This window comes from Macaca fascicularis, chromosome 7 (genome assembly GCF_037993035.2).
Source record: "Macaca fascicularis isolate 582-1 chromosome 7, T2T-MFA8v1.1".
NCBI classification, from domain to species: Eukaryota; Metazoa; Chordata; class Mammalia; order Primates; family Cercopithecidae; genus Macaca; species Macaca fascicularis.
Window position 1 is genome coordinate 4,721,290 of NC_088381.1, and position 20,187 is coordinate 4,741,476.

Consider the following 20,187-nt stretch of genomic DNA (forward strand, 5'->3'; position numbering starts at 1 on the left):
GATTGGGGCATTGAAATACGAAAAAAAAAACCAAAACAAACTTCCAGGACTCTCACAGATAGCTGTATGTTTATCAGGACTGCTGGCTCAAGGTCAGACAAAGTTAACTTCATGGACTGAACTAATAGAAAACCGAAATAATCCTTTTATGACTTGTTGCTTGAAAAGTTGCTGAGCCTTTTTGTCATTTTTCAGAATCGAGACAACATTTTTCTTTCCAGCTATTTACAGCTTCTCATGATTGACTAAAGTATATTCCCGTGAGCAAAACTTGAAAGATAGTTCATATTCTCTACTTGATTTCTCCAAAATTTGAAAACTATTTATCAGTATTCTATACTATGGAGATATAGTTATTTACCTAAGTACAATAAGAATCTGATTTCTTTTGTAACAGAAGACAACTGGAGGCACAGATTATTTTACCAAAGACATGGTTATTTTACCAGTGGAATGGCCTACTTTCAAATACAAACAGACAGGCTTGAGGAATTAAAGTTGAACAACAGAGATGATAAAAGCCTCTTGAAGAAAGTGGCCTCGTAACTATCTACAGAGGCCTTGCACAGGGTTCCTGACCTGTGGTAAGTAAAAACTGTCACATTCTGACAGGCCTATGATTCCCAAATTATCTTGGGCGCTGAAGAAGTGAGAAATTCAACCAGTGTGTATGAGTATTTACAGGCACAGATACATCCCTTCAAGGCTTTAAAAAAGTCCAATCCGAGATTCCTTAGGGAACAAAGTTCCAGCAAACCCAGTTTAGAAAGAGCTAATATGGGAAATCATTATTCTTGCTGAACTTTACACAAATAATCAGGCTAACTATAATAATACCAAAACTTATTTTGCAAATACATGTGTCCTACTATGATATGTCTTAAATAAAAATGAAAACTAGAGAGCAAAACATTATATTTCAGAAAAATACTACAGCACACCTGTTGTTAGATTCTAGTCTTGTACATTGTTTTTGAGCTTTTTATTATTTTCTGCACTTTGGAATGAATCCTGAAATCTCTCAGAGGTAAAGTTCTCAAACTAATACATTCACATTTTTATTCCCCTTTTCTGCCCTGGACTCAATGAAATGGCTACGACCTTCTTCCGGAGGCCCTGCATGCTGAAGCTTATCCCTTGAGATACAGATGAAAAATACGTGAGATTGTCATCGCTATCCTCCTTTGCAACTTAAAAATGCTTTGAATCTAACATCTGGATACATTGTGCCCAACATCAACCTTTGTTATTATTTTCTATTTCCATACAAATGCCTGTTATTAAAAATATTTTTTGCCTTAATCACATAAGGGAGCCTCCTTCATTTGCAGTGACAACTCCTGGAATGAAATACAGCTAGGATATATTCTGAGAACTAGGAAACTAACTAAAAAGATATGAGATGGTATATTTAAATTTGCTCTTTCCTGTTTATCCCAATTTGTCTTTCTAACAACCTCTGACCCAAATCTCTCTTGACTGTTGACCCCATGTCTGATTGGTTCTTAGGGCTATTCACTCTAATCCTTCAGGGATTTAGACGAATTATATAAGGACTTTTGAAGCTAGGACTTCCACTCCTTATATTAGGACCCATTATCCTAGAGTTTGCTGTTCACTTAAGTGCTGTACTAAAACTGTGGATGACAGTACTAACATCTGTCATGCAAGCCTAGGAACCCCAACCAGGCATCTGCGAATACATGCAGACAGCTACAAAGCAGTTTCATTCCATTTACTCTGGGGCCAAACCCTACCTCAAGTATACCCCTTGTCAGCAGGAAGAATGGTCTTTGGCCTTTTCCCAACTCTGTACCTCACACCTTAAGAATAAGATGCAATGAAACTCAGAAGGGGAAATTGAAATCCCATTTGCAAAAACAGTAATTGAGAAAATTACGACAGGGAGAGAGATAATGACCTAAGGGACTTCATCTTGCATTCAACCTCCAAGCAGCCCTTGTTTATTGCTGGGCAAAAACAAAACCCACTTTGGAAGAAATTTACTTTGTAGCTTAATTTTGAAACAAAGATAATAACAGCTCCTCCCTGAAACAAAACCACTCATTGTTTGGGGACCACAATCACCTTTGTAAAACTAACAAATTAACCACCGTATGAGAAAGCATGGCTCGGGAGTCATACAATCAGAGGCCACAAGATTAATTAACTCCCCAATGGTTCCTATACATAACATTACTATTGTAAAACCTAAGATTGGTGTTTGAGGTATTTCTCATAACTTGCATTGTGACAGATCAGTGGGTGCCACCCAAACCAGTAAACTGGCTCATCTGGATATGTGGCCCCCGCCCAGGAGCTGAGTCAGCAAAGAAGATGGCTTTGACTTCCTAAGAGTTCATCCCTGACCCAACCAATCAGCATGTCCCTTTCTCTAACCCTCTGCCCACAAAACTATCTATAAAAACTCTAGCCTCTGAGTATTTGGAGAAGCAGTTTAGAGTAATATGAAAACTCTGCTCTCTCTTTTAGCTGGCTCTACATGTATAAAATTTTCTCCATAGTAATTCCCTTATCTTGGTAAAGTGGCTCTATCTGGGCAGCAGCCAATATGAACCCAGTGGGCATTAACAACCCAACTGCTTAGTTTTGTCTCAAGAAAACTTGTTTTGATTTCATGGGCTGACAGAGGAGACTTTAGATTTTAGAACTTTCTGTTGGTGCTGGAACAATTTAAGCCTTGGAACTATAGGTATGAAATGAAACTTTTGTGACAGGTGTGATTTTTAGAGAGTCAGAAGTGCAGTGCTAGGGCTGGAATATTGCTTCCTTTCCAAATTTATGCTGACATTTCATCCCTAACATGGCAGTGTTGAATTGTGAGGCCTTTAAAAGGTGATTGGATCATGAAGAGTTTGACCCCATCAGTGAATTAATCCCTTCATGGATCAATACATTAATATTTAAAGATTAATAGTCCATTATGAGAGAAGAGTGGCTTATAAGAAGGGAGACATGATCTTGCATGTCAGCAAGCGCTACTCCATTGCCATATGATACCCTGTAGACTTCAGAACTCTTCAGAGAGTCCCAACCAGCAACAGGATGTCGCCACATACAACCTGTCACCCTTGGACTTTTCAGTCTCCATAACTGTATGAAATACATGTGTTTTCTTTATCAACTACCCAGTTTCAGGTATTCTGTTATCAGTAACAGAAAATGGACTAAAAGTCTTAGTATTACTATTCCCTGTTATTAAGTTCAATGGATTATTACAACTATTCCAGACAAGAATACAACTGTTCCAGATGTTTCAGGAATGAAGGTTTGCATCACCCTGCCAGGTAGAGACCCAGGACCAGCAAAGTGGCTTGCTGAAGACAAAGAGAATACAGAATGAGTAGCAGTAGAAGGGAGTTATAAATACCAGACAGGGCCAGGCACAGTGGCTCACGCCTGTAATCCCAGCACTTTGGGAGGCCGAGGCGGATGGATCACATGGTCAAGAGATTGAGACCATCCTGGCTAACACGGTGAAATCCCATCTCTACTAAAATACAAAAAATTAGCTGGGCGTGATGGCAGGTGCCTGTGGTCCCAGCTACTCAGCAGGCTAAGGCAGAAGAATGGTGTGAACCAGGGAGGTGGAGTTTGCAGTGAGCCAAGATCACGTCACTGCATTCCAGTCTGGGAGACAGAGTGAGATTCTGTGTCAAAAAATAAAAAATAGAAAATAAAATCAAATAAATACATACATACATACCAGACAGGACCAGGTGACCAGTTACAGAAACAAGGATTAAAATTGTCACTAGTATTTCCTACCTACTTTGTTGAGAATACATTTGCATCCATGTTTTCTTAATCCAGTCTGTCACTGATGGACATTTGGGTTGATTCCAAGTCTTTGCTATTGTGAATAGTGCCACAATAAACATACGTCTGCATGTGTCTTTATAGAAGCATGATTTATAATCCTTTGGGTATATACCCAGTAATGGGATGGCTGGGTCATATGGTACATCTAGTTCTAGATCCTTGAGGAATTGCCATACTGCATCATCATTCTTAGCAAACTATCACAAGAACAGAAAACCAAACACCGCATGCTCTCACTCTTAGGTGGGAACTGAACAATGAGATCACTTGGACTCAGGAAGGGGAAAATCACACACCGGGGCCTATCATGGGGACGGGGAATGGGGGAGGGGGGAGGGATTGCATTGGGAGTTATACCTGATGTAAATGACGAGTTGATGGGTGCTGACGAGTTGATGGGTGCAGCTCAGCAACATGGCACAAGTATACATATGTAACAAACCTGCACGTTATGCACATGTACCCTAGAACTTAAAGTATAATAATAATTTAAAAAAAGACAGAAAAAGAGAAAAAAAATATGGATTCAGACATATGCATAATACAAGCATAAAAACACAGAAAAAAAAAGAATACATTTGCATGTTATATATCAATATACTAGGCAAATAACATTGTTTTTATTTCTCTCTTATTCTTTTATCACAAAACACAAAATGTGTTAACTTGATACTACAGTTAAGTGTTAGGAATTTCACATACTTGTATTGAAGTTATGGGGTATCAGGAGAAGAGTAAACATCACCCACAAACTTCTACTGCTCTTAAGACAAATAGTATAGTGTGTTTTGGTTGCACACAGGATGGTTGCATCATGTTAGGTAGAACTATTGCCTTGTTATTGTCTGTATCTAAAGATTAGTTATGGCTTAAGGTGATACATATAGGTGCCAACTAGAAAGGTGCTGGACTTGTCATGGTTAATTGAATGTGCTGACTGGATTAAAGAATACCTAGAGAATTGGTAAAGCATTACTTCTGGGTGTGTCCGCCAAGGTGTTTCCAGAGGAGGTTGGTATGAGTCAGGGAATTTAGTGGGAAAAACCCACCCTCAATGAGGGAAGGCAGCATACAATCTCCTTGGGGACCAAATAGAACCAAAAACGAAAAAATTTTTAAAAGTTTTCCTGTCTCTCTCCAGGAGAAAGTACACTCCTTTTCCTGCCCTTGGAAAATACAACTCCATGATCTATGACCTTGAAACTCCAGAACTTATACCAGTAAATGCCCTGGATTCTCAGGCCATTGATCCCAAACTGAGAATTACACCAAGACCTTCCCTGCTTCTGAAGATTTCAGCTTTGGACTGAGCCATCACGCTACAGCATCCAAGGTCCTTAAACTCGCAGATGGCTGTCTCGGGAATTCTCCGACTCTACAATGTTACACGAGTAAATCCCCAAACAAAATGCCATTCATCTAACTATTGTCTATCTATCAACTCTCCATCTACGTATCTGTCTACCTACCTATCTACCCCCCTGTAGTTCTGTCTCGCTGGAAAAAAAAACCTGACAAATACACCCATAAAGACTTCAGCCAAATGGCACAATACCATGTCTTTCCCTAGTGGCTCCTCCACCACCCCTGCTGCTTATGAGTGTGTGGCCTGGAGAGCTCCTCTCTTTTCATTGGCACTTCAAGAAATGCTGGCCTCTTCTTACTGTGATTGGTTAGTAATACATTACTAATGCCATTATACACATTGTGTTGAGTTGCCTCCTCTGAATTTCACTTGACGAACACACATGGACATCACTTTTCTCCTACTTAGCAGTCTCCTAAAGAGTGGTTACCTTGGTAGAAATAAACTAGACACAGGTAAGACAGGAGCCACAGAGTGTCTTACAGTATAAACAAGTACTCTTTGAGAAAGATACCTGGATGTAAGCTGGACAGTTCGGCTTCAGGCCATCGATCAGGATTAGCAAGCATCCCATGAAAGGCACAGCCAGTACCAAACGCTGAGTCGTACTGGGCAAGGCTATAGGTTATAGCCACTGTCCAGAGAGGCCTTAACAGCAAACAGAAGTAAAAGTATAACACATGCTGTGTGATAATTTTACAAACTATAGTTCCAGGAATCCTTGAGAGGGAAAGTAAAAATGGCAAAGCATTATTTGAAAGTTTGCGCTGGAGTCGTCGTTCTCCAAAGATAAAGAAAAATCTCAGGCCTGGTGCAGTGGCTCATCACGCCTGTAATCCCAGCACTTTGGGAGGCTGAGGCGGGTGGACCATGAGGTCAGGAGATCGAGACCATCCTGGCTAACACGGTGAAACCCCGTTTCTACCAAAACCAAAAAAATTAGCCGGGCGTGGTGGCAGGCACCTGTAGTCCCAGCTAATCGGGAGGCTGAGGCAGGAGAATGGCATCAACCTGGGAGGTGGAGCTTGCAGTGAGTTGAGATCACGCCACTGCACTCTAGCCTGGGTGACAGAGTGAGACTCCAACTCAAAAAACAAAAACAACAACAAAAAAAACTCTATCTAGTGGATTTGAGCCCCAATAATAGAAACACAAACAATGATTTCTGTAACTTATTTATGTATTTATTTAATTTATTTATTTAACGGGGTTTCACTATGTTGCCCAGGCTGGAGTGCATGGTTATTCACTGGCACAATCATAGCACACTACACAGACTCAGACTCCTGGTATCACATGATCATCCTAACAACCCTCCCTAGCAGCTGGGACTGACTACAGGGGTGTGCCACCACTCTTGCACAGATACAATTTTTAAATCAAGAAAGTTGCATTTCTTTTTCTTCTTTCCCATAGTCATTCTAATCATGTGAAGAATGATCATACAAATCATTTTATGATTAGTAACTGAAGATGTAGATGCATTATGGTTTCCACACAATCTTTTATGCTGTCCACTACTTACTTGGATCAACTTTAGTTTTGGATACTTGAGAAGAAGAATGGGCTTTAGTGTTCCCTGAAGAATAGAGTGAGTAAAATAGAATCTCATCTCATTTATATTTTATAATGTTATTGCATTTGTACCATGAGTTTTAGGTTCCATGAAGGCTTCATTAACAGGAAGACCTGATCTCAAATACATGAGCCATGTCTACACTTCTATTTATTTTGAAATAATTTTAGATTAAAGAGAGTTGTCAAAATCTTACAAAAAGTGGATATACCCTTCAATTTCCTGCAACATTAATATCATACACATAACCAGACTATCTGTGAAAACTCACAAACTGACAAAGGCACAAAACTATTAACTAAAGTGCTGACTGTCTTCATATTTTACTTGAAGTGGGTTACTTAGTTTTTCTACAGAATGATCGTTAATGTAAAAATCACAATGAGTTTGAAAAGGTTATTTATGAAACAAACCAGAAAGGAAGCAGTAAATGGTGAAGAGAGATGTGAAGAAAGATATAGACAAGAACATGTAGTTTTGGTAAGGAAGGTTATCAAGAAAAAAGAGTAATTTTATACGAGAAAGAATCTTGCATGGTAAATTATTCTCCTAAAGGAAAATGACTGGTTATTTAAGAAACAGGTTCTTATTACAAGGTTAATCTAGAAAAAGAAAATCGAAAAAAAATTTTAAAAAGGAACAGGTACCAGTGGACAAGTATACAGTCTAACCATGTGAAAGATTGTCTGTGTAAGTCATGATAAGGATTGTGAAGGGGAATTTATAAAAGGAATTTTGTATGTAATGAAATTAGGTATAATTAAAAAGGAATTGTTTATAATAGTCTTTCTAAAGAATGGTCCCCTATATTAAACCAATATTTTCTTAAGGTATCAATTTGCTCTTAATAAAATGACAAGAAATTTTGATTTTCTATTCCATAATCGATTTCTTTTGAAAACTTCTGAGATTCATATCTCAAATGTTCAATTGTTGTCTTGCTGCTATCAGCTTTTTCTCCCTTTGACGTGGCCTGGGGTAACTCTATCCTTCAGCTTCCTGTCAGCTCCTGTAACTTTTCTTAGTTCTAAATGTTGTGGCCTGATGCTGAAATATTTTATCTTAGAGGTCTATAAAAGCAGTGTTTTCCTCCAGGATAACTTGATTCTATAATTTTGGGGTTCTATTTTGTGTGTGTGTGTCTAAATTTTCACTGTCATCAGGAAAGTTACCATGCAGCTACTAAGAGTCATCTATTCCCTAGTTCTACTCATATCCGTGTACACACTCTTCCCATGTTTGACTAAATTCAAGCACTTTTTATTATCAGTTGTACTTCCAGATCATCTCAACGGGCTTTCCCCTAAGGAGAGGCAGTCCCTAAAAAGGGTTTTCCTTTGACTTTTTGGTAACTGCCTTAAGAAACAAGAGTTTACATTTCATCAAGATAGTTCCTATATTGCCCTTATAAAGTGTTTAATTGGTTTTTAAAAACCTATGAAATTTGAAAGGAGTAAGGTTTTTACACATGTGTAACTTTCTGTATTGCCTTTAAAGTCTGTCAATGATCACTTTGGTTAAATGAATAACTATTGTTTTACAAGGACCTGTAGTTTTCTTTTGATCAAATATTTTAAGCTTTCTAACATCTTTGACAGACATCTCCAAAATTGAAATCTAAATTAAGTCTCTGACTTATTGCTGTGGCCTATCAAAGCTAAAAAAATTAATCACTGTGAGGTGTATCACCACCTCCAACACCCTGAAAAAGTTCTTATCAGGTGCTATTAACTAACCTTTGTGGTGTTAAGGTACAAGGAATTGACTCCTGGATACATGTAGCTCATCTAAAGAAGACAGACTCCTGCCAGCATCTAATATCAACCTCAAGTTAACCAATCTGCAAATCTCCAAATTGAAGAGTGTCTGCCTTTCCTGGTCATCCTGACTGAAACCCCCACATTTTTCCTTGCTTTAAATAAAATATAAATTATGTATTTTATTTCACCTAAGATTTATCCCTTTAAAATAAAAATTTGGAACTGACTGGTTAAAAACTGTTTGGGGCAGGGAACAGGTAATCAAGAGACTGATGATCTAAAATGAAAAAGAAAAACTTAAAAACTGACAAAAGAAGAATCCATATAACTTTACCAGATCTGCTCCTCTATGTCTGTGTATTTATATGCTTCATATATATAATATTTTGCTAACAAACTATATAAAAGAGCTCTAATTGGCATATATATGCACTTAAATAAAATATTTTATCAAAAAAATTAACTACAATGCTTTGTAGTTCACATGACTCTAATAATCTTTGAATAATAAAGATAGCTCTAAAGATTACGGGTACAATAACATTATTTCTTCAACATTTAGACATTTGGTCTAAATTAGGCAGGTCAGATATTCTCTTTGCTGTTTTAAAGTTATAAATATCTGTGACTTTTTGTAATTGTCCAACCTGCCTGCATTAGAGCCAGTAGCTTCTAGGTAAAGCTTGGGGACATGTTGAGTTAGCCATGCCCCCTAGGTATGTTGGAAAGAGTCAGACATTATCTTCATTTCTGTCCTGTGTCCTACGCTCTGCACTTGGTATGAAATTAAAACTGCTTTCACCTAAAATAAAAGTTGTGAAGATTTAACACTGTAACACATGTAATTGATACTACTGAGAAAACATTTACATTCAAGGCATATAAAAATTGTAAAATGTCTTTTTATAAAAAATTATAAAAGACCTAAAGATACGATTTTTGTTTTAAAAAGTAATCTTGTCTAAATTAGAGGTTTTAAAAATTGTCTTAAGTTAAAAAAATAATAGGATAAAACGTAAGGTTTATGCAAGCTTTAAAAGGTTTGTAGAAGATTGGTCTTGTAAAGAAAGTTCTGTGTGTGAGTGTGAGTAGCTTGCCAAAACTTGAAGCGGGTTACTTAGTTTTTCTACACAATGATCTTTAATGTAAAAATCACAATGACACAGGCCCAGAATCTGCACGCTTATGTGCGATAAACAGAGTTTTCATTGACCATTAATCAGTTGTTTAGTAGAAAGCTGTAAACAGTTAGAGTCAAACTGATTTAGATTCGATAGGTTTCTTTATAAGGTTTTATGTAAAAATTGGGTTTGACATTAATAAAATATTAATGCAAAGGTAAAATTTGGTTTTCTCTTTAAACAAGATTTCTGTATAATACTGAGAGATAATAAAATATCTTTTATTTGTCTTCTAAATAAACTGAAAAAAGTAGGGGAGAGAGAAGATACAGATTCAGATGGCCTCATGCTGACTTTATTTGGTCCTGTTGTTGGGAGAGCAGAGTCTCCTCTCACCCAATTAATAATGCATTTGCCTTTTAAAATTTTTGAGCTATCATTTTGGCTAAGCAAATGATTTGTGGTTATCTGGGATTCTATTTGGTGATATGAAGTGTTTTAAGCCTTTAACACTCGCAAACTTTGAAAAATAAAATTATAAACTAAGAATTTTTCTTTTAACTCATTAGTCTTTTAAGTATTAGGTCCCCTGAAGTTCAAAAGAGACATATTTAGTTTATTTGGCATATTAACCTACAGAAAACATTGTCAAATACAAAATTATGTTTAACTTTCTTTGGGTTATATTTATATAAATATGTTATTAGGATGTATTCCAAATTTATATGGTTCCTATAATTCTAATATGTCTTCATATATGTTATCAGTAATAATTATGTTTATTATGTTAAATTGTTATGTTCCACAGAAATGACCAAATTTCTTTGTCGACTGTGTCTTTAACAATGGCCTCGTTGGACACAGTGGCTCATGCCTGTAATGTCCTCACTGGGCACTGTGGCTCGTGCCTGTAATACTAGAACTTTAGGGAGGCTAAGATGGGAGGATTGCTTGAGCTCAGCTATTTGAGATCAGTGTGAGCAAGATAGTGAGACCTTATCGCTACAAAAAAATGAAAAAATTAGCTGTATGTGGTAGCACTTGCCTGTGGTCCCAGCTCCTCTGGAGGCTGAAGAGGATCGCTTGATCCCAGGAAGGTGAGGCTACAGTGAGCCATAATTGTGCCACTGCACTCCAGCCTGGGTGGCTTGAGACCCTGTCTCAAAAAAATCAAAGTAAAATTAATAAAACAGTGGCTGTGCTGAGATAATTGTCATCCACAGATTACTGTGGTTCTTTTTTTTAAAACTATTCAAAAGGTGTTTGCTCTTTGAAATGTTCTCATGAATACAGGTTTCTCATAACTAAAGACTGGGGCATTGAAATAGGAAAAAAACAAAACAAGCTTCTAGGACTCTCACAGATAGTGTATGTTTATGAGGACTGCTGGCTCAAGGTCAGACAAAGTTAACTTCATGGACTGAACTAATAGAAGACCAACATAATCCTTTTATGACTTGTTGCTTGAAAAGTTTCTGAGCCTTTTTGTCATTTCTCAGAGTCAAGACAACATTTTTCTTTCCAGCTATTTACAGCTTCTCATGATTGAGTAAAGTATATTCCTGTGAGCAAAACTTGAAAGATATTTCATATTCTCTACTTGATTTCTCCAAAATTTGAAAACTACTTATGAGGATTCCATACCAAGGAGATATAGTTATTTACCTAAGTACAGTAAGAATCTGATTTCTTTTGTAACAGAACACAACTGGAGGCACAGATTATTTTACCAAAGATATGGTTATTTTACCAGTGGAATGGCTTATTTCAAATACAGACAGACAGGCTTGAGGAATTAAAGTTGACCAACAGAGATGATAAAAGCCCCTTGAAGAAACTGGCCTCATAACTATCTACACAGGAATTGTACAGGGTTCCTGATCTGTGGTAAGTAAAAACTGTCACATTCTGACAGGCCTATGATTCCCAAATTATCTTGGGAGCTGAAGAAGAGAGAAATTCAACCAATGTGTATGAGTATTTGCAGGCACAGATACATCCCTTCAAGGCTTTAAAAAAGTCCAATCTGAAGTTCCTTAGGGAACAAAGTTGCAGTAAACCCAGTTTAGAAAGAGCTAATATGGGAAATAATTATTCTTGCTGAACTTTACACAAATAATCAGGCTAACTACAATAATACCAAAACTTATTTTGCAAATAAATATGTCTTACTATGGTATGTCTTAAATAAAAATGAAAACTAGGGAGCGAAATGTTATATTTCAGAAAAATACTATAGCACACTTGTTGTTAGATTCTAGTCTTCTCCATTGTTTTTGAGTTTCTTATTATTTTCTGCACTTTGGAATGAATTCTGAAATCTCTCAGAGGTAAAGTTCTCAAACTAATACAACCACATTTTTTTCCCACTTTTCTGACCTGGACTCAATGAAATGGCTACGACTTTCTTCCGGAGGCCCTGCATGCTGAAGCTTATCCCTGGAGATACAGATGAAAAATACGTGAGATTGTCATCGCTATCCTCCTTTGCAACTTAAAAATGCTTTGAATCTAACATCTGGATACGTTGTGCCCAACATTAACCTTTGTTATTATTTTCTATTTCCCTACAAATGCCTGTTGTTAAAAATATTTTTTGCCTTAATCACATAAGGGAGCCTCCTTCATTTGCAGTGACACCTCCTGGAATGAAACAGAGATAGGATATATTCTGAGAACTAGGAAACTAACTAAAAAGATATGAGATGGTATATTTAAATTTGCTCTTTCCTGTTTACCCCAATTTGTCTTTCTAACAACCTCTGACCCAAATCTCTCTTGACTGTTGACCCCATGTCTGATTGGTTCTTAGGGCTATTCACTCTAATCCCTCAGGGATTTAGACAAATTACATAAGGACTTCTGAAGCTAGGACTTCAACTCCTTATATCAGGACCCATTATCCTATAGTTTGCTGTTCACTTAAGTGCTGTACTAAAACTGTGGATGACAGTACTAACATCTGTCATGCAAGCCTAGGAACCCCAACCAGGCATCTGTGAATACATGCAGACAGCTACAAAGCAGTTTCATTCCATTTACTCTGGGGCCAAACCCTATCTCAAGTACACCCCTTGTCAGCAGAAAGAAGTTAGAATGGTCTTTGGCCTTTTCCCAACTCTGTACCTCACACCTTAAGAATAAGATGCAATGAAACTCAGAAGGGGAAATTGAAATCCCATTTGCAAAAACAGTAATTGAGAAAATTATGACAGGGAGAGAGATACGACCTAAGTGACTTCATCTTGCATTCAACCTCCAAGCGGCCCTTGTTTATTCCTGGGCAAAAACAAAACCAACTTTGGAAGAAGCAAAGATAATAATTTTGTTTTTTGAAACAAAGATAATAACAGCTTCTCCCTGAAACAAAACCACTCATTGTTTGGGGACCACAATCACCTTTGTAAAACTAACAAATTAACCACTTTATTAGAAAGCATGGCTCGGGAGTCATACAATCAGAGGCCACAAGATTAACTAACTCCCCAATGGCTTCTATACATAACATTACTATTGTGAAATCTAAGATTGGTGTTTGAGGTATTTCTCATAACTTGCATTCTGACAGATCAGTGGGTACCACCCAAACCAGTAAACTGGCTCATCTGGATATGTGGCCCCCACCCAGCAGGTGAGTCAGCAAAGAAGATGGCTTTGACTTCCTAAGAGTTCATCCCTGACCCAACCAATCCTCATGTCCCTTTCTCTAACCCCCTGCCCACAAAAGTATCTATAAAAACTCTAGTTTCTGAGTATTTGGAGAAGCAGTTTTGAGTAATATGAAAACTCTGCTCTCTCTTTTAGCTGGCTCTACATGTATAAAATTTTCTTTATAGTAATTCCCGTATCTTGGTAAAGTGGCTCTATCTGGAGAGCTGCCAACATGAAGCCAGTGGGCATTAACAACCCAACTGCCGAGTTTTGTATCAAGAAAACTTGTTTTGATTTCATGGGCTGACAGAGGAGACTTTAGATTTTAGAACTTTCTGTTGGTGCTGGAACAATTTAAGCCTTGGAACTATAGGAATGAAATAAAATTTTTGTGACAGGTGTGATTTTTAGAGAGTCAGAAGTGTAGTGCTAAGGTTGGAATATTGCTTCCTTTCCAAATTTATGCTGAAATTTCATCCCTAACATGGCAGTGTTGAATTGTGAGGCCTTTAAAAGGTGATTGGATCATGAAGAGTTTGATCCTATAAGAGAATTAATCCCTTCATGGATCAATACATTAATATTTAAAGAATTATAGTCTATTATGAGAGAAGACTGGCTTATAAGAAGGGAGACATGATCTTGCACATCAGCAAGCTATACTCCATTGCCATATGATACCCTGTAGACTTCAGAACTCTTCAGAGAGTCCCAACCAGCAACAGGATCTCGCCACATACAACCTGTCACCCTTGGACTTTTCAATCTCCATAACTGTATGAAATACATGTGTTTTCTTTATCAACTACCCAGTTTCAGGTATTCTGTTATCAGTAACAGAAAATGGACTAAAACAAACTCTTAGTATTACTATTCCCTGTTATTAAGTTCAATGGATTATTACAACCATTCCAGACAAGAATACAACTGCTCCAGATGTTTCAGGAATGAAGGTTTGCATCACCCTCCCTGCTAAAAACCCAGGACCAGCAAAGGGAATTGCTGAAGGAAAAGAGAATACAGAATGGGTAGCAGTAGAAGGGAGTTATAAATACCAGACAGGGCTGGGCACAGTGGCTCATGCCTGCAATCCCAGCACTCTGGGAGGCTGAGGCAGGTGGATCACGGGGGCAGGAGATCAAGACCATCCTGGTTAACACGGTGAAACCCCGTCTCTACTAAAAATACAAAAAATTAGCTGGGCGTGGTGGCGGGCGCCTGTAGTCCCAGCTATTCAGTGAGGCAGAAGAATGGTGTGAACCAGGGAGGCGGAGCTTGCAGTGAGCCGAGATCATGTCACTACACTCCAGCCTAGGAGACAGAGTGAGATTCGGTGTCAAAAAATTTTAAAAAAATTAAAAAAAAATGATAAAATAAATACATGCATACATACCAGACAGGACCAGGTGACCAGTTACAGAAACAAGGATTAAAATAGTCACTAGTATTTCCTATCTACTTTGTTAAGAATATATTTGCATGTTATATATCCATATATTAGGCAAATAACATTGTTTTTATTTCTTCTTTTGTCACAAAACACAAGACTGTGTTAACTTGATACTAACAGTTAAGTGTTAGCAATTTAACATACTTGTATTGAAGTTATGGGGTATCAGGAGAAGAGTAAACATCACCCACAAACTTCCACTGCTCTTAAGAAAAATAGTATAGTGTGTTCTGGTTGCACACAGGATGGTTGCATCGTGTTAGGTAGAACTATTGCCTTGTTATTGTCTGTATCTAAAGATTAGTTATGGCTTAAGGTGATACATATAGGTGCCAACTAGAAAGGTGCTGGACTTGTCATGGTTAATTGAATGTGCTGACTGGATTAAAGAATACCTGGAGAATTGGTAAAGCATACTTCTGGGTGTTTCTGCCAGGGTGTTTCCAGAGGAGGTTGGTATGAGTCAGGGAATTTAATGGGAAAAACCCACCCTCAATGAGGGAAGGCAGCATACAATTTCCTTGGGGACCAAATAGAACCAAAAATGCAGACATTTTAAAGTTTTCCTCTCTCTCTCCAGGAGAAAGTATACTCCTTTTCCTGCCCTTGGAAAATACAACTCCATGATCTATGACCTTGAAACTCCAGAACTTATACACAGTCCCTGGATTCTCAGGCCTTTGGTCCCAAACTGAGAATTACACCAAGAGCTTCCCTGGTTCTGAAGATTTCAGCTTTGGACTGAGCCATCACGCTACAGCATCCAAGGTCCTTAAACTCGCAGATGGCTGTCTTGGGAATTCTCCGACTCTACAATGTTACACGAGTAAATCCCCAAACAAAATGCCATTCATCTAACTATTGTCTATCTATCAACTCTCCATCTACGTTTCTGTCTACCTACCTACCTACCTATCTACCCCCCTGTAGTTCTGTCTCGCTGGAAAAAAAAACCTGACAAATACACCCATAAAGACTTCAGACAAATGGCGCAATAGCATGTCTTTCTCTAGTTCCTCCTCAACCACCCCTGCTGCTTATGAGTGTGTGGCCTGGAGAGCTCTTCTGTTTTCATTAGTACTTCAAGGAATGCTGGCCTCTTCTTACTGGGATTGATTAGTAATACATTACTAACGCCATTATACACATTGTGTTGAGTTGTCTCCTCTGTATTTCACTTGACGAACACACATGGACATCACTTTTCTCCCACTTAGCACTGTCCTAAAGAGTGGTTACCTTGGTAGAAATAAACTAGATACAGGTCAGACAGGAGCCACAGGGTGTCTTACAGTATAAACAAGTACTCTTTGAGAAGGATACCTGGATGTAAGCTGGACAGTTCGGCTTTAGGCCATCGATCAGGATAAGCAAGCATCCCATGAAAGGCACATTCAGTACCAAACCCTGAGTCGTACTGGGCAAGGCTATAGGTTATAGCCACCATCCAGAGAGGCCTTAACAGGAAACAGAAGTAAAAATAAAATACATGCTGTGTGATAATTTTACAAAGTATAGTCCCAGGAATCCTTGAGAGGGAAAGTAAAAACGGCAAAGCATTACTTGAAAGTTTGCCCTGGAGTCGTAGTTCTCCAAAGATAAAGAAAAATCTCAGGCCTGGTGCAGTGGCTCATCACGCCTGTAATCCCAGCACTTTGGGAGGCCGAGGCGGGAGGACCATGAGGTCAGGAGATCGAGACCATCCTGGATAACACGGTGAAACCCCGTTTCTACCAAAACCATAAAAATTAGCCAGGCGTGGTGGCAGGCACCTGTAGTCCCAGCTACTCGGGAGGCTGAGGCAGGAGAATGGCATCAACCTGGGAGGTGGAGCTTGCAGTGAGCTGAGATCGCGCCACTACACTCTAGCCTGGGTGACAGAGTGAGACTCCAACGCAAAACAAACAAACAAACAAACAAACAAACAAAAACTCTATCTAGAGGATTTGAGCCCTAATAATAGAAATATAAACAGTGATCTCTGTAACTTATTTATGTATTATTTAATTCATTTATTTAATGGGGTTTCACTATGTTGCCCAGGCTGGAGTGCATGGTTATTCACTGGCACAATCATAGCACGCTACACAGCCTCAGATTCCTGGTATCACATGATCATCCTAACAACCCTCCCTAGCAGCTGGGACTGACTACAGGGGTGTGCCACCACTCTTGCACAGATACGATTTTTAAATCAAGAAAGTTGCATTTCTTTTTCTTCTTTCCCATAGTCATTCTAATCATGTGAAGAATGATCATACAAATCATTTTACGATTAGTAAGTGAAGATGTAGATGCATTATAGTTTCCACACAATCTTTTATGCCATCCACTTGTTACTTGGATCAACTTTAGTTTTGGATACTTGAGAAGAAGAATGGGCTTTAGTGTTCCCTGAAGAATAGAGTGAGTAAAATAGAAACTCATCTCATTTATATTTTGTAATGTTATTGCATTTGTACTATGAGTTGTAGGTTCCCTGAAGACTTAATTAACAGGAAGACCTGATCTCAAATATATGAGCCATGTCTACACTTCTATTTATTTAGAACTAATTTTAGATCTATAGAGAGTTGTTAAAATCCTACAAAAAGTGGATATACCCTTAAATTTCCTGCAACATTAATATCATACCCATAACCATAGACTATCTGTGAGAATTCACAGACTGACAAAGGCGCAAAACTATTAACTAAAGTACTGACTGTCTTCATATTTTACCAGGTTTTCCACTAATGCCATTTTTCCTCTTTTTGGATCTAATCAAGGATAACATACTATGTTTACCATCAAGTGTATTATTGTTTATCGCAGTATAGCCAATTACCACATAGCTTAGTGGCTCAAAAGTACACACAAATTACTCACAGTTTCTCTGGGTCAGGAATCTAGATGTAGATGATTGCCAAGGCTGAGGTCTCACCTGAAGGATCAGCTGGGGAGGAATCATCTTCGAAGTTCATGTGATTGACCAGGTTGAGAAGATTACACTGATGAATTATTCCAAACCTTTAAAATATTAAGAGCAATTTTTTACTAACTTTCTCCAAAAAAATAAAATAACAGAGAAGAGATCAGTGTGCAGCATGTCCTATGAGGCAGTTTTCTCTGAGGTAACAACCAGACAAAGACAATCCAAAAAATGAAAACTATAAACTAATATGCTTTATGGATACCTAGGCAATACTTCTGAAGGAAATAGTTTCAACGCAAATCAGGATCGTAAAACAGAATTAAACACTAATTTATTTATTTACTCAGGATCATAAGTTTGGTAAAACATATAAAAAGAATTAGTGTAATAACTATATTAATATAACAACAAAATTTTCATTATCACATCTAAAAATATGGAATAAGCACTTTCCAATTCAAAAACCCACTCACAGTAAAAACACTAAGCAAATTTTGCATAAAGGGAATGTTCTTCCCTATAATAGGCACCTATGAAATATTCACATGACAACACATGGTATCAAGTAGGTCTCAGTAATATTCCCAAAATTATAAACACAAAAGGTTACCTATTCCCACTATTTCAACTAAACATTATGCTCGAGGACATAATTTATAAAAGTAGGATAGAAAAATAAATATAAGTCTTCCAAATTGAAAGGGAAGAAGTTAAACAATCTGTTGGCCAGTGACATAACCTAATATATAGAAAATCCTAAAAAATCCACTAAAATAACATTGAAACAAAAACAAAATTCAGTATGCATGATCAATGTAATAAATTGCATTCTTATACAATACAAACTAATCAAATAATGACACTCAAAATAATTTCATTTAACAAGGCATCAAAAAGAAAATATATTTGAAAATAAGATATATGTACTGAAAATTACAAATTATATTGAAGTATTAAAGAAATCCTAAATAAATGAATACAAGAATTAGTGTAATATACTATATAAACTAGATTTTCATCGATCAGAAAGCTATTAAGTATTAACCAGGATGCTTATACTTTCTAAGTACATCTTCAGAATCAATACAAGCCCTACTAAAATTCTAATTTTTTTTCATTTTTAGCAGTTCTTGGACCACTGATTCTAAAACACACAGAAAGATGCAGCTGATCCAGAACAGCCCAAAGAATGTTAAATGCTTTTTACAGAAACTCAAATGATGTTTATAGAAAGTCTGCCCATAGGGAAATGGGGCATAATTTCCTACTTTCTATGAATGCGCTGGGCATAGTGATGTTTTTTCCAAAAGGTACATCATGAAAAGAGGAATAATATTAATTTTATAGTGAAGAAAACTGAGCTACACTGCCTCATCCATGCGATCAAATAACATTAACCATGATAAAGCAGCTGGGCACAGTGGCTCACACCTGTAATCCCAGCACTTTGGGAGCCTGAGGTGAGAGGAACGCTTGGGGCCAGGGCTTAGAGACCAGCCTGGGCAATGTCTTGAGATTCTGCCTCTATAAAAGTAAAAGTAAAATGAAATCACCCAGATGTGGTGGCACATGCCTGCAGTCCCATCTACTCAAGAGGTTGAGGTGGAGGATCATTCAAGCCTAAGAGTTCGAGGCTGCAGTGAGCTTTGTTCACGCCACTGCCCTCCAACATGAGCAACAGAATGAGACCCATCTCAAAAAAAAGAAAAAAAAAGTGATAGAGCATGTTGATACTATGTACTCTTGTCACAGTATCATGAGAATAAAACCTTCCCTCTGGGGTTTTCCTCTGCTAAATCCACAACGGCCATCCAGTCATTAGGAAAACACCAGAGACATCCCAAAGGAGGGATTTCAATGACATCAGAAATAGGAAAAATCTGAGAAACTGGCACAACATACCTAAATGTGATGTGGTGTCCTGAGCGGAATCCAGGAACAGAATATGGACGTTACATGAAAACAGAATATCTGATCAATCATGAATGTTGGTGAATGATAAAGTATAATATTGGTTCACCAACTGCAACAAGTGTTTCAAATGAATGTAAGAATTTATAAAAGGGAAATTATGTGTTGAGTATATGTAAACTCTCTGTATGTACTTCTAACTATTCTGTAAATTCAAAAGTTTTGTAAAAAAAGATTTTAAAAAAACAAATAAATAGCCCGGGCGCTGTGGCTCATGCCTGTAATCCCAACACTTTGGGAGGCTGAGGCGGGTGGATCACGAGGTCAAGACCATCCTGGCCAACATGGGGAACCCCGTCTCTACTCAAAACACAAACATGAACCGGGCGTGGTGGCGGGCGGCTGTAATCCCAGCTACTCGGGAGGCTGAGGCAGGAGAATCGCTTGAACCCGGGAGGTGGAGCTTGCAGGGAGCCGAGATTGTGCCACTGCACTCCAGCTTGGCAACAGTGGGAAATTCCATCTCAAACAAAACCCAAAAAACCAAAAAAATAAAACAAGCCAACAAAACAAATAAATAAAACATATATATTTT

At 37.8% G+C, this 20,187-nt stretch overlaps 3 long non-coding RNA genes across 4 annotated transcripts in view; 1 reads left to right on the forward strand and 2 right to left on the reverse strand.

Moving 5' to 3' along the window:
• Positions 1–19,830, reverse strand: part of LOC135971746 (uncharacterized) — a 44,542-nt gene extending 24,712 nt beyond the window's left edge. Inside the window, exons 1-3 of one of the 2 annotated variants that reach the window (XR_012414701.1) lie at positions 19,235–19,812; positions 17,691–17,776; positions 10,355–10,822 (exon numbers count right to left, since the gene is read on the reverse strand). This is a non-coding gene — a long non-coding RNA (uncharacterized lncRNA). Of the gene's footprint in view, positions 1–10,354; positions 10,823–17,690; positions 17,777–19,234 lie in introns of those variants that run through there. The other variant, XR_010587979.2, reaches the window with a different exon arrangement.
• LOC141407159 (uncharacterized) lies at positions 209–5,842 on the reverse strand. Its single transcript, XR_012414702.1, has 2 exons — positions 5,724–5,842; positions 209–4,313 (listed from the first exon to the last, which is right to left on the reverse strand). It is a non-coding gene; the product is annotated as an uncharacterized lncRNA (long non-coding RNA).
• Positions 354–1,310, forward strand: LOC135971748 (uncharacterized). The gene is made up of 2 exons (XR_010587981.1): positions 354–584; positions 1,114–1,310. It is a non-coding gene; the product is annotated as an uncharacterized lncRNA (long non-coding RNA).
• Positions 19,831–20,187: the final 357 nt, after the last annotated feature.